Source organism: Embiotoca jacksoni, unplaced genomic scaffold (assembly GCF_022577435.1).
Source record: "Embiotoca jacksoni isolate LCO1_2020_lvr unplaced genomic scaffold, fEmbJac1.0.p SCAF_4, whole genome shotgun sequence".
NCBI classification, from domain to species: Eukaryota; Metazoa; Chordata; class Actinopteri; family Embiotocidae; genus Embiotoca; species Embiotoca jacksoni.
In genome coordinates, this window is record NW_027185392.1 from 9,751,019 (window position 1) to 9,765,032 (window position 14,014).

The 14,014-nt window shown below is 42.3% G+C and overlaps 1 long non-coding RNA gene across 1 annotated transcript in view; it reads right to left on the reverse strand.

Annotated features, from left to right (window-relative positions):
* LOC138209557 (uncharacterized) overlaps window positions 1–13,187 on the reverse strand; it is a 29,470-nt gene extending 16,283 nt beyond the window's left edge. Inside the window, exon 1 of the long non-coding RNA XR_011179167.1 lies at window positions 12,823–13,187. This is a non-coding gene — a long non-coding RNA (uncharacterized lncRNA). The remainder of the gene's footprint in view (window positions 1–12,822) is intronic.
* Window positions 13,188–14,014: the final 827 nt, after the last annotated feature.

Sequence of the window (14,014 nt, forward strand, 5' to 3'; positions counted from 1 at the left end):
AAACTGCAAATTTTGTGTTTGCCGACCTAATCCCCCGCAACATGAGACAGAGAGAAAAAACATTTCTACAACTTTAACGAGTTGCTGTTTTGGTTGAGAACTTTTTTGGCACAGTGCAGAAAATGTCAAAATTAACTATATCAGCAATTCTGCAATGGACACTGCTTGAGTCACAGGTCTGTTTCTGTTGGGTTGGGTATTACTATGTTTTACTGAGCCACAGATCCATGTGCAACAGTCTGTTTTGTATTCTGACACGATGGTCTGAGATCATAGCTCCAGCTTTGCGAAACAGTTCTCTTTCTAATGTGTTACTATTTTGCCAGCAAAATATCTTCCCAAAGCTTTATCACAAATCTCTCTGTAAGCAAAAATTGCTGACAGCCACAAGCTGGACACAGTAAGGTTTAAGCTTCTAGTATAGTATTATCACTGAGGAACATCCGGCATACAAAGTGCACCTACCAGCAAGCTCTGATGGTTATGTTTAGGTTTGAGGTATAAATGGTTTGTTTGGCATTTATTTGGCAGAGGTTTTTGAGGTTGATGCACAGCATCGGTGGCCTAATTCAGAGACCACAATTCTCTCATTCATTAACATATCTGCAATTAAGCTAAAGTTTCAAGTTCAATTTTATTTGAGCTGTATAGTGGAAGTTCTGAAATCATTTTATTTGAGAAAATGTTGTCACTGGAAAAATCTGCAAGTGCTCTTCAGACAAAAATACAAACTAGCGTAAATAATGTGAGGAATATTTGAATTTGTGTCAATTACTCCTGGAGGGACTGCATATGGCATAAAAGTGTGCTCATTCAAGCTGATTACATTTTGAATAATAAAATAACTTTCTAAAATACTGGCTATGTTAGCTTTGCACACTGTTCTGGAGCAGGTTAAACAGATGGTTGGGGAGGGGATGATGGCAGGACAGGGACTGATGAGGGGATTTGGTGCACTGACAAAGTTAAGCCAAGTTTATCTTACAAACTCCGTCACCTTCTGACCCCCCACCCTTCCTCCCTTACACCTCTGGGAAAAGGGGAGTGTTTATTCTGTTATGTACTGCACATGTACATGTGCCTTTTTACCAGCTGACTTATCAAATAACTCGAACTGTTGCTATTGCTCTGCTGGGAGAGGGAGGAATGTTGCATTTACTTCAGCCTCTGCATCTCCTCAGCTGATGTTGCTTTGAGACGTCTTTGCTTAATACAGCCAGAGGCAATTTAACAATTAAGTGCACAGAGGGTTGGAAATGTCACCAGACGTGAGTAAACTAAAAGAATGTGAGACTAGATTGGGAGGCAGGAGGGTATCAATATTTCAGAAGACACACAGTTCTGTCGTATTTTGGGCTTAGTTCTATGCATGATTAAAACGGATAGCTTTAACTGAGCTACACAAGAATACCCACCTTATGTAAATTTGGAATTGATGGGGCTGAACTTGTCTCTCAAGCCCTAGTGGTAGTAGTAGTAGTAGTAGGTGGAGGAGGAGGAGGAGGAGGAGACTACTTCAGTGTGTTTTCGCGTGTGTGTGTGTGTGTGTGTGTGTGTGTGTGTGTGTACTGCAATGGCGTGAATAACTTTGAGGAGAGACTAATAAAAAATGCATGCAGTTATCAGTATTTGTAGGATTGTCTGTGCCATCCCCCTCTTTATAACGGCAGCCTTTCCTCTACACCCTTGAGTGAGACCACTGGGAGCAAACATTAAGACAACTGCCTTGTTTGAATGAACTGTTTTGTTTTCAGCATGATGAGCTCTCAAAGAAATACCTCAACATTTTGGGAACTACACTTGGTTCTTGCCAGGAGTCAGAGGAGAAGATTGATACCACTCTTGTTTGTGCGGTTAAATATGTGACTGAAGCCAACAGCTGTGGTGCAACCTGTTTTGATTTAGTGTAGAGCTGCAAACTTTAGCTCATTGATCGGTCATACGATTGACAGAAATCTAATCAGTAACTATTTTGATAATGGAATGATCGTTGATCAATGATATTCAGTCATTTTGTAAGTGGAACATCCTACTTGTACCAGCTATTCAAAAACATCAGGGTTTTATGCTTTATTGTATTACATTATAGTAGACTGTTGCTTTGAAATAACATTTAAAGAAATCACTTTGGGCTGTGAGCCACAGTTGTTTTCACAATTGTTTGCCATGTTATAGACAAAATTGTTAACTAATAATTGAGGGCAAAAAATAAATATCATTAAAATAGTTGTGAACTGCAGCTATAATTTAAGGATGAATAAGTCTCCCCATAACATGCACATTTGAAGGCAGTGGATAGCAACACAAGTATCTCATTCATTATTACGAAGTATAACCTAGAGGGGGAAAATGACCATCACAGATATGTGAGAGCTGATTAAATTCCTCTTTATTTACTCTGGCCATACCAGAGGCTGATGTCACGGGCTGATTGGCTAAAAGCAGGTCAGCAGAGTTCATTCTCATTTTTTAAGAAGGGTGCTGGATGGATTCACTCAAGAAACATCTGCTCCAGTTTTTCTTGCCCTCTTGCTTTTGTCTGCAGTGTTTGCTCTAGATTTGAGTGGTTCCTCTGGTGCCGGAGCCCTGTCAGCCCACGCCCTAATGGTTAACGCAACCTAGCATAAAGACTGGAAACTAGGAGACAGCTCGTATGACTGTCCAAAAGTTAAAAAAAAAAAAAAAAACTTCAGTAATTAACACATTATATCTTCATCATTTAATCTATCCAAAAAAGTGTGAAGAGAACATGTGGGATTAAAGAGGTCTTGTGTTGGACTTGGCAGGGTGTTGGTTTTCTAGAAATCTCATGATGACAACAAGATTGCACAAATTTAAGTCCCAGCCAAGAAACTGATCAGACCAGTGAAACCACAAATTTAGGTTTGGACACTTTTGTGTTTGTAGGAATCTGAATGAACACGATAAAGTCTGTTAGTTTGTACACTTTTTAGGTGTGTTTTGTAAATTTGAAACAGTTATTTGGTAGCTTGTGGTTGTATGCTGATCTTCCCATTTAACACCTGGCAATAAAGCAATTAGTCTGCAGGATTGGAGTGGCTTCTAATGATGAGGTTGCACATTGAAAGCAACTGAACACCTCTCGTAGATTCTCTTAGTCAACTGACAGTTGTTTATTTAAGCCAATAGCACAAAGCATGTTCATGATATTGATTCACTTATTTAAATATACACTTTTCTTGGACAACAATTAATGGTTTGAGTTCCACGGCTGATAACAAATATTATGACTAACATTGTTAATGCTCACTATGGGGGAAATACAAAGTCCTAATGAAGAGTTTTGAAAATATAACTTTTAAATGTGCACAAGCAAAACAGGCTATTTTTTAACAACAATTCTAACAGCAAAAGAGCGGTAATGAATCTGAAAGTGTCGGAACAACCAACAAAGAGACTGAACATTTAGCTCATTAATTTACACACAGTATATTGTCTCTTAACCGAACAGCGTCTGTGTCTATACGTCACTAACATATTGTTGATAGCAGGACATAAGAGGTCCTGCACCCTTCAATGTGTGCATTTGTTTGGTAACTTGCCTTAACTGGGCCTGTGTTGCCTTTTTTGGGGCAGCGAACACAGTGTAGAACATTTTGATAATTGTTAAACTGAAACTTGGGCTTTATGGCAGTTTACAGTAACTAAATAAATTCTGTCGACTTGTACTTTACCGTGGCTGCAACTACGTGCTGCTTACGTTACTTTTAACACTCACAACAGAGATTCGCTGGCTTCTTACAGCAAGGACCTACTGGACCTACGTTACCAGTTTCGCACAAGGCCACCTTTCTATGGGGGAAGGCTCGGCCGGTAGCAAACTTTTCTGTAAGTTATTTATAACGTCTCACACAACGTGCAATTGAGAGGGTTTTTTTTCTTCCTGCGACTTAACGACTAATGAAAACTAATTTTCTTGTTGACTAACGCTTAGTGGACTATTTGGAGGCTGCCCAACCCCCTCAACTCACTCTCTCCTTGGTAAAAGAGAATCTATGATGGCCGTGAAACTTGCATAAAAAAGCTGGTTTTTTTTTTAAAAGGCCCTCTCGAGAGCTAGTGTTTGGTTTGTCGATTCTGGGCTATTGTAGAAACATGACAACATGCCGTAAAAAAAAAAAAAAAATGTTTACAGTACTGTTGCTGCATGTATGGCGTACATATTGTTTGCAGTTACGCATCCACACTGCCCTAAATAACCCATCCTGTATGCCGAGGAGACGAGTCAACACAAAAACAGGCAAGTATGACAAGAAAACACGAGAGGCATAAAAGGAAGAGAAATATAATGCTGTCAACCCAAATAAGAGTGTCATGAAGGCAAATCTGAATATTTGGGATGCAAATGTAACAGATATTTCCAAAACTGTTGGTTTTGGAGTCAGGCGGGCACTGTACCGCTGCTTTTATAGCCAAGGAATGAGAGGGAAGTTCCAAGAAGGCACATTTCTGGGTCGCCTTGGGCCTGCCTGTCACATTGTGGCTCCCATTACTCTGGTGCCAACATGAAACAGCTCTTCATTTAACACTTGATGTACTCTACACAAACACACATACACATACAGGCAATGTATTCATGTCCACATCAGTTGCAAAGGTTACAGTAATAAAAACAATGCAGATGCTGATATTTCACAGCCAAGTCAGCTGCACATGCTCTGAAGATCAATAATAGTTGCATACAATGCCATGGAGGATAATGGATATAAAAAATACATGCACACACACACACTCTCCCTTTCTTCTGAAAACCAACTATGGAAGGATCGTGCTGTGTCCGTATGACTGACTGATATTGCCAACATAAAGAACGAAAAAGAGAGCAATTGATGTTTTCCAAGTGGCTTGAATGACTTCCATTGACAGTTTTGATATAAGCGGAAAACCTCTTTTCTGTAATGGAAGAAGGTTTTGGGGAAGATGGGTTTTCCCTTTTTGCAGTATCCTCAGAGCCAAGCTTGGCACTGAGGCCCTCTGGACTGGAGGATCTTGGCTTAAGCCAGACAATGGGACTTCAAGTGAGCCACAGCGAGTAGAGGAAAAGATCAGAGGCACCATGAGGCTCTGTCATGCCCCTGATTAGCTGAAAATGTTTACTTCATCCTCTTGTTAACAACAAATGCAACAGAGAAAAGTCTGAGGAAACGGCAGCTTACTACCACTGCTGTCTGTTTTCATTTTAACCCAACACCACGCTGAAATATGCCTACCACAGCTCACCATTAAGCCCTCTTAGCACAAAAGAGCTGTGAAGAGGTGGGTGCGGGGAGGAAAACGGCCCACCTTTCCATTTAGACAACTGAAGAGGTTGGACAGATGAAACACTCACTGCCGCAGGTTGGTTTGATGAGTTTTGGCTGTGTAACTACTTCTTTGGCAAATGATCTTTCTGCCAAAACAAACACCCGCTTTTCCTCACCCCTTATACACATACACACGAGAGCACACACATTTTACTTGCTGACTCCACACAATGGCATGACTGTATCTGCAGCACCAAAACAGACATCTGCCAATCGCCCTGCGGAGCTCATTGTTACCCAACACTGGGGCACACAAGCGCTGAGCCCAGTTCAGCCTCCAATAGATTTTGCAATGCAAAGAGAAAGCGCCGATGAGGTCTGCCAATATGCATCATTCACCACAAATAGCCAGAAAACAACTGGAAACCGACGTGCCCCCGTCGATGGTGGGTAAGACAGACAGACAGAGAGAGAGAGAGAGAGAGAGAGAGGAGAAAAAAAAAAAGGAGGAATGACTTCTCAAAATATTTAGGCTGATCTGAAGCTCAGCTCAGGCAGCCGAGCTCCTCTCAACTGTGAGAGCTGCATTCCTCCTCATACTATAGCAAATAGTTTCTCACAACACAAACATTAGCGCTGTATTGCATGGCACTCTGCTTATGTATATCCAAACATACTCACAAAGATAAACAGACGAGGCACTGCTGCTGACTGAGCTGAAGACAGCCTGGTGGAGAAAAGCTCAGTACCTGCGAGCAGTTTGACCTCCTATATAAAAAAGCAAACAGTGAGTAAAGGAGAGGTCGAGAGTTAATGTGTCTGGCTGTGTGCATAAGTGTGTCACCTTTGTGCGCACAGTGCCGACCCACTAAAGATCTCATTTTGATACGCGTGTGACAGACACAGACACAGCCTCCTCTTCCTATAGCTGAAGACTGGAAGTCACATGAACGGTTTCTTTTGACCTTTCAGTCCACCTACAGCCTGATAGGCCTGCAGCGTGCAGCACAGCTGTATTGATTTATGCATTTACCACTGCAGCATAACGTTTCCAGATATTTTTTTTTTTTTTCAAAAGCAGCAACTGGCATTTGTTTCTCGTGTTTGTTTGTTTCTACAGCTTATTTATTGATGATCAAACAGTTTGTGACAGGGTTTGGACTCAGTCCTACCAGCCATTCGTAAATTGTTTGTATAAAGTCCTTACTACGTTCTGATTTTTATTTACTAATAATGTGTAAATCGGTCGCTAGGAAACGTCTGCACTCCGTCTAATCAAAAGCAATCAGCTGTGTAAACAGGATGTCACTGTTGTGTAACCTCCAAAAGTTAGTTTCTGACGGTCAAACAATATATTACACGTAACTGCCAATTCTGCATCTGTGTAGGTATTACTTCGTTTTATATATGCAGTCATAGATGTGTCTCAAAATCAGTAATATTCATAGATTTAAAATTAGTAGGATATATCAGATTTTCTGTGAAGATAGTCATTAAGATCATGATCATTCTAAGTGTTTTTTAAATACAACTGGACTTTTTTTGAGTTTCTTTAAGACGTTTCACCTCTCGTCAAAAAAGGCGTCTTCAGTTTGGTTCCAACTGAAAAAGTATTTTTGTCTTGTTTGGATAACTCTTGGATATATTTGGTTATGTAAACGGTAGCCTAAGTTATTTGGTCATTTGGTAGTTAGAGGCAGAGCGTGTTTAATTTGAGGTTATTTTTTAAAGAAATGTAATTTAAAATCTACCCAGTTTACATCCTTATTAAAGGCTGTAAACTCATATGCTGTCTTTTATCCCTGTTAGTGATGTCAGTTATGTTTAGCAATTAGTGAGTGTAATTCATATTCTCTAGATAAGAACTAACTATTAATTAGTGTAGACCTGCAATGATAAGTCAGTGAATTAACCGGTAGATGGACATAAAAGATCAACATCTCAAATGTCATAATTTGATGCTTTTATTTGTCTTGCATGATATTAAACTGACCATCATCGGGTTTTGGACTGTTGCCCAAAAACTGCAAGACATTTTAAAGAACCCTTAGGTTTTGTGAAAAGAAATTCACCCGTTAATCGAGAAATGACAATAATAGTCACTTGACAGCTCATAACACTTCTCTATATTACCTCCAGTCTTACCAGAGCCCTGTGTCAAAGGCTGATTGGCTAAAAGCAGGTCAGGAGGGTTCAGCCTCCTTTTTAAAGAGGGGTGCTGGAGGGATGCACACAAGCAGGGTTCTGCTCCAGTTTTTCATGCTGTCTGACTTTTGTCTGCAGTGTTTGCTTTGGATTTGAGTGGTTCTTCTAGTGTTGGAGTGCTGTCAGCCCACGCCCTAATGGCAACTTCTGTTGGAGGAAGATCAGTGTCCGTGTCGGGTCGGAGCTAGTGTCAAGGGCACACCCATTTCACCTGTTGAGTCATGCCACAATGGTTGGCTCACATCTCTTTTTTGATGCAAATTTATAAATTGAAGTTGCTGCACACCAAATGTATTTGGGCGACAGATGTGGAGGTCCCGCACATAAAATAGACTTCAGTGCATTTGTTCACAGTCCCACTGACTTTCTGCTGACTCCTTCCTCCTCTATCATGGAGCTATCTATTAACGCTTAATTCACCACCACTCCCGTCCAAGAATTGCTACTGATTCAGCTGCTGAGTCTCAAGCAGACAAAGAGAAGACAAGACACATGTCACGCCAGTAGCCCTTTCACCTATATTTATACTCCGTCCCGTCATCACTCTGTACAACTTTGTCATCCACAGGCTCGGCGGGGTGGCACATTTATCACTGTAAAGATGGATTTACGCAGCCATGAAAGAGCTGTTTTGTAAGCTGGGCTATAAAGAAGAAAGAAGAAACTGAACTTAAAATGTCACCCTGTGTTCACGGTGTACTGCAGATACATATTCATGAAGCCATTTTCAGTTCTTCTCCTTTTGAAAAGTTTCTTTGATTAAATATAATGACAGCGTTGTCTAATTTGGAGCAGGAGCACAGAGGCCTGCACCGACTTGCAGTAAAGCAGACAGTGACTGAGGTAAAACTCCTGCTTGAAAATAGCTCAGTATTTACCCTTGATAATACCTCTCATTGTGGATTTGAACCACGACCTGAAACAGTCTGGCCTTCCACACTCAGGTGTTTCTAGAAACTACTGAAGCTACTCTAATTTGTCAGGTGAAATGTAAGTGCTGCGCGTGGGCATATTTTCTTACATCCTGACACTTGCAGTATGAAGCTGAGCCATGCCGATCAGGAAGGCTATTACAGCCACGGTAGAAATTCAAATGGCCTAGTCAGATTGTGATGTAGTATTTTCAGCATACATTCATCACTCACACAGGAGAGCGGATGTGTTCGGGGAAAATTGGTGTGACTCATCATAACTGGATTGGATTCAGCTTTTGTAAAGAATTAATTTATAATCATTTGTGCTTCATGACGGCCCAAGTTACCCAAACTGGAAGCTTTGATGAAAGAATTTAAGAAAAACCCCATCGCTTGAGAATTTGACCCCCGGCTCACCCCGTTCCCCACCTTCACTCCGTTCTCGGCTGGTAAAAACAAAGGCTGACTGCTGTTTAACTGGTGCCTCAGGGACTGATGGCGGCTGAGCAGCGGCCATGGGGGAAGCACACTGTCAGTCCTGTGATAGCCGTATGAGATTCCACATGCTCTGATGAGTAATTCCTCCCTCCTCTCTCCATCACCATGTGGTTCGTGGTCCTGAGTCATCGTCCACACTTTCCCTCACTCCTTCACCCCTTGTCTGTCTCTCTCCTTCTCTCTTTCCCTCGATGTGAAGAGGATTCTTCCTTCCTTCCTTCAGCGACGCGTCCCACAGGGAAACTCAACAAAATAGCCTCCCTTCGATGACTCATTCACCAACATTGAGAGCTCCACACCGCCCGCTCTCCAGCCATGACAGCCCACCACACCACACCCAGGCCTGGATCCCAGTCCTGGATCCCAGTCCTCCACGGCCTGCTTGCCTCCATGTCTCTCCTTCTATCGTTCTGGTTGCCATTTTCTACGTCTCTCTGTATGGCTGCTGCCTTGTCAAGATGTTTTATTGTTTACCCGTCTTTATGCTCCCATCTGTCTGCCTGTATTTCTCCCAGCCTGTACTGTATATCTTCATACTCTGACATTGTTTTGGGCTTCACTACTTGCCAGCTTGTCTTTTTTGTCAGACTACCTGCCTGTCTGCGTCTGTCTTTCAGTCTGTCCCCTGGTACTCCATTGCAATGTCAAAACACAGAAGGACACGGAGCATCGGCTTCTATGTCTGCATATTAAAACTATGAAAACTTGAGCAGAAATATAATGACAGCGTATTGGTATTGTTAGTGAAGAGATGCTTTTCATTCTGCCTGCGCAGACTCCAGATAGTGGTGTTAACATTTCCAACTTCGTGCTTATCTCCATCCGGAACCATGTTGTGAAACTTTTGACGAAGGTTGCTGTTTGATTTCAGCAGCTCCTCTGAGACCATATCCTCCCTTTCATGTGCTCTGCAGTTCAACCAGCACTGTGACTTCTATGCTTGGTTGAACTGAGGTTAAAATCTCTGAATATAACCTCTGTAACCCCCATTCATACACCCTGACTGATTTGTGCAGTGCGACAAGTAGTTGACATGGATCCTTACGTGCTGTTCCTCTACATGTTGCTACAGGAGATTTGTTGACCATTGCAAGAGCAATAAGGATTTTTAGGGGCATTATGACTGGGTTAATAAAACACAGCTGCCCCTAAAAGTCCCTCACTTTTCTTGCTGCCTTTTTCTTTCTCTCCCTCTCTCCCTCCCTAGTTTAATCTTCCTGTCTCATTCCGAACTTTTGAGATCAAACTACAACGTTTGCTGGCTCCTCAAATGTGATTTGGTGTCTGTTCAGTCACGGCTGAAGAAATGCAACAACCTGGAGTGACCACAAAATCCGAAGTTTGACCTTTTTAACGGGGCTGGGTCATATATTTCATAAAAAGCTGGCCTGCTTTCCAGTATTTATGAATTGTATATTTATAATGGCAGACTTTTATTGGGATTTGCAGTGACGTTTTAAAGGGGGTTGAATGAGTTCAGAGCAAAATTTCCGAGAAAGAGCCCTCCGTGTGTTCATTAGAAGTTCAGCTTTCACAGAAAAGGTAAACACAATGTGAGGCTTTTACAGTCAGCCCAGTTTTCTATATGATGCCTGCAATAACATACACATGCACCGATTGTTATGTTCAGTTTTGAGAACTAAGTGAACCCAGTGACCCAGAGCAGAGAGTAACCTGGGAATTGTAGGAAAGGTCTATTTAAAGTAAAACTACAACCCTGCAAACAAATGTGAGACAGCCGTGGTGGAAAGCAAAAAAAAAAGAAAAGATGTAAGCAACACTGTGCAGCAAGTGGTAAGATGAGTCCGATTGGGCCTTTTAAACAATGTGAAATGCCACTGAGAGAGGCTTGGCAGGCAGTAGCAGCCAGCACTGTTTAATATCACAATTTTAATCAGCACACTTGGTGACTATCCCAGAGCTCCGTAGCCATGCTGCTTATTCAAACCAGGCTCATTCCACCGAGCCTCCCTTACTAGGCCCTCAGCTCTCATACTCGCGCTGGCTTGTGTTCTCCTGCAGCATATATGGAGAGCTCTTGGCTGGATTGGTTTTTATCTGCTTTCTGTGATGTGTCATCGTGTTTTAGTGGGCTACGTTGGAGGGAATCGGTGATGGTAGCTGAGTGCATCTCCACCAACATGAGGTGGCCTTGAATCATTTAATGTAATCTCTGTATTAGATTTTAAATATGTCTTATTACCATCTGATAACAGGGAATTTAAGAGTGTGAACTATTTCCTACATGTTGCATTAGTAAATAGCGTATCACCTACACTCATAAGGAATTTAATTAGAATTCAAGAGCTTTAACAAAGTGTCAACTTTCCTGTGACTTCAGTCCGCAGCCACTTATTATAGACGCAACATGTAACAGTAGGCAAAAAACAAATGACCTGCCTCTGATCTGCTATACACAGCCTACCAATCGAGTATTAACAGTTTAATAAATAAAACCTACGCAGTGGGACGACTTCCCCCCTAATTGTAATGCCAGAGGAATTTGTTTCATTTTCAGGACCGTTTTACGAGTGCTTTAATAATCCTGGAGGACTTGTGTTTTTGAAATAAAAATCCCATGCTTCAGCGAATGTCTTACCTATGTGTCACTTGCAGCATGGAGATGCCACCACGGCCCTCCGCTCTATTAATTACATAAAGCATCTAGTGTCAGGATGCTAAATTCATTAGTGGGGTATGTACGGTATGCTAGGGTCAGGACAGATATAGAAGCAGGCCTCCAAAACAACTTCTTCCTCGCTTGACACGCTTGTTCAACATAATAGAGTCTGGCACTTTGTGATTTTGAACAACTCTACCTCCTTTTATATTAATTGAAGTACGTGAATGTAGAGCTTGAGCTTTTAGGCTCAACAGTAATTGTTACATTTTCATCTAGATTCAGTTGCCGTACCAGTGACACTAAAATGCTGAATTCATCTCGTGTGGTCTTTGAAGAGAGATGAATCCAACAAAAATAACCGATTCTCTCTGGGAGTTGAACTTTTTTCTCTTCCTTTTTTAATTTAGCCTATTTTTTGATTAAGGAAAAAAAGAAAAGAAAAAAGGCTGGAAATTTTAATTTGTTTTGAAAACAATTTATCAAGAAGTGTCCAGCAGTCCATCTGAGAAAAAAGTCAAACCTTTTTAGCCAATTATTAAGCAGTGACATTCACCCTTTGAGCTATTAAATAGTTTATTTTACATACTTTCTTTTTTTTTCTTTTGCTTGACCACCTGCTGCAGCTGCGTATTTACCTGACTGTAGTTTACTGTCTGAGGCGCAGACATAAACATTTAAAAATGAATTGTAGCATTTGTGTAATTTTACATTGAGTCTATGATGGTATTTATTAGTGACTTTAAGGTGACCTAACACTGTACTGTGTTTAATCTCACTGGTTTTGCCATATGATTCCCCCAACATGATTATAGATCACGTTACCCTCTAACAGCTCTATGAAATGGTGTCTTTACTGACATTTTCCAGGGTTACGGTGACACTTTATTCTTTAAAAAATGTTGTCAAAGCCCATCTGTATTTTTTAAATTTAATTTCTTCTACTCAGCCCCCTATTTACTGTCTTTAAAAGACAAATACGTAGTAGAAGTGTAGTTTCAATGACTGGGGGTCACATGAGCCAGAAACTGGGACTTTGTAGGCCAGTTGAATAAATTGAGGACTCACCTTGCCCGCAAAGACCCAGCCTCTAACACACATCATCATCATCATCATCATCATCTCCTCATCAGTCCTACCACCGGGATCAGCACGAGGAGGAAACTCCAAAGGTTTACCTAAAATACCTCCTGACTGCACGATGTCACTTTCAGAGCAGGTGATGGGGGAATACCAAAGGTTTCATCGGCGCCGAGTCATACATACCACATTAATCGGCTGCCTATCAGTGTTTGAAGAAGTGCTGCCGGATGGTTGTTACCTGCGTACCGGGCAGGTGTCAGCATCCCGCCGCCATATGGAGACTTCACGTAAATAGGCGCCGACTGTCTGGTTGGCTGTCTGGCTGCCTGGAGGAGACCGCGTTTGCAGGCGAAGTTCAACTTCACCGTTCATCCACAGCACCACCGCCGCCCAAGTAATATATGATCACTTGGTGTTGCACGCATCCCAGATTGAGCAAGATTATCCTTATTGGGGGTAAGGGTGGGATGGGGGGGACGAATTGTCTTTAGGGATAAGTCGGACAGTCCCACTGGCCCATCTTTCCCCGTCTGTCCAAGGAGGAAAAAAAAAAAAAGCATGCAGACGCAACAGTGTCGCCTTGTGCCAGTCTCCCACCTCCCGCCCTCCTTCCCTCCCTTAAAAAAAAAAAAAAAAAAAAAAAAAAAAAAGCTTCTGCGTTTCCCACCCGTGAAATCCCCCGTGCGCACCCAGCCAGTCACCCAATATCCAGTATGGAAAGAGGGAATAGGGAGACGGGGAGAAAACGCCTGCTTCTACTGCCAGGCTGCAGCCTCGGTATTATGAGCAGGATATTCCCAAACAGCTGGAAGGAGCTGATATATGGTGCTGCGCCCTCGTGTTGGGCCCTCCCCAAAATGGACCGGTACTAAGTGCTAACCTGGTTATTTTCAGCGCGTCAGTGGCTCGTCTCCAATTATAGGTTTCCGTCGGGGGCGCAGCAGCAAAGTGGTCCCATATTTACAATTATGCTGAAAGCGGACTTGAAAACGACCAAGAGCACTACATAGAGTAATGTCCGAGCATGTGTTTGCCTCTAACTGCACACACATTCCTGCGGTGTGTTGGCTCGCCCGTCCACATGCGCCACACAGGCCCGTGCCACGCTCAGCTGCGTCTCCGGCGGCTCGTCTGCGGCTCTCAAGGTGTTCCCTTCTTTTATCGATGCTGTGCGGGAGGCTATATACTGTACATCCTAGGTTCATCACACCTCTCCCTGACCAGCAACATGTTAGTGTGCTGCGACCCCTGGCGGTAGCAACGCGCCATAACACTTCATTACGTGCAAATACAACCTTCATTGTTTTATTCAGATCACTGACTGTGATCACGTGCCGCTGCACATCAGGTGGTAATTACATGACAGCTGGATTCCTGCAGACAAATTTAATTTATGGCTTTAAAAATCTATTTTCTACAAAGTCAGCAGG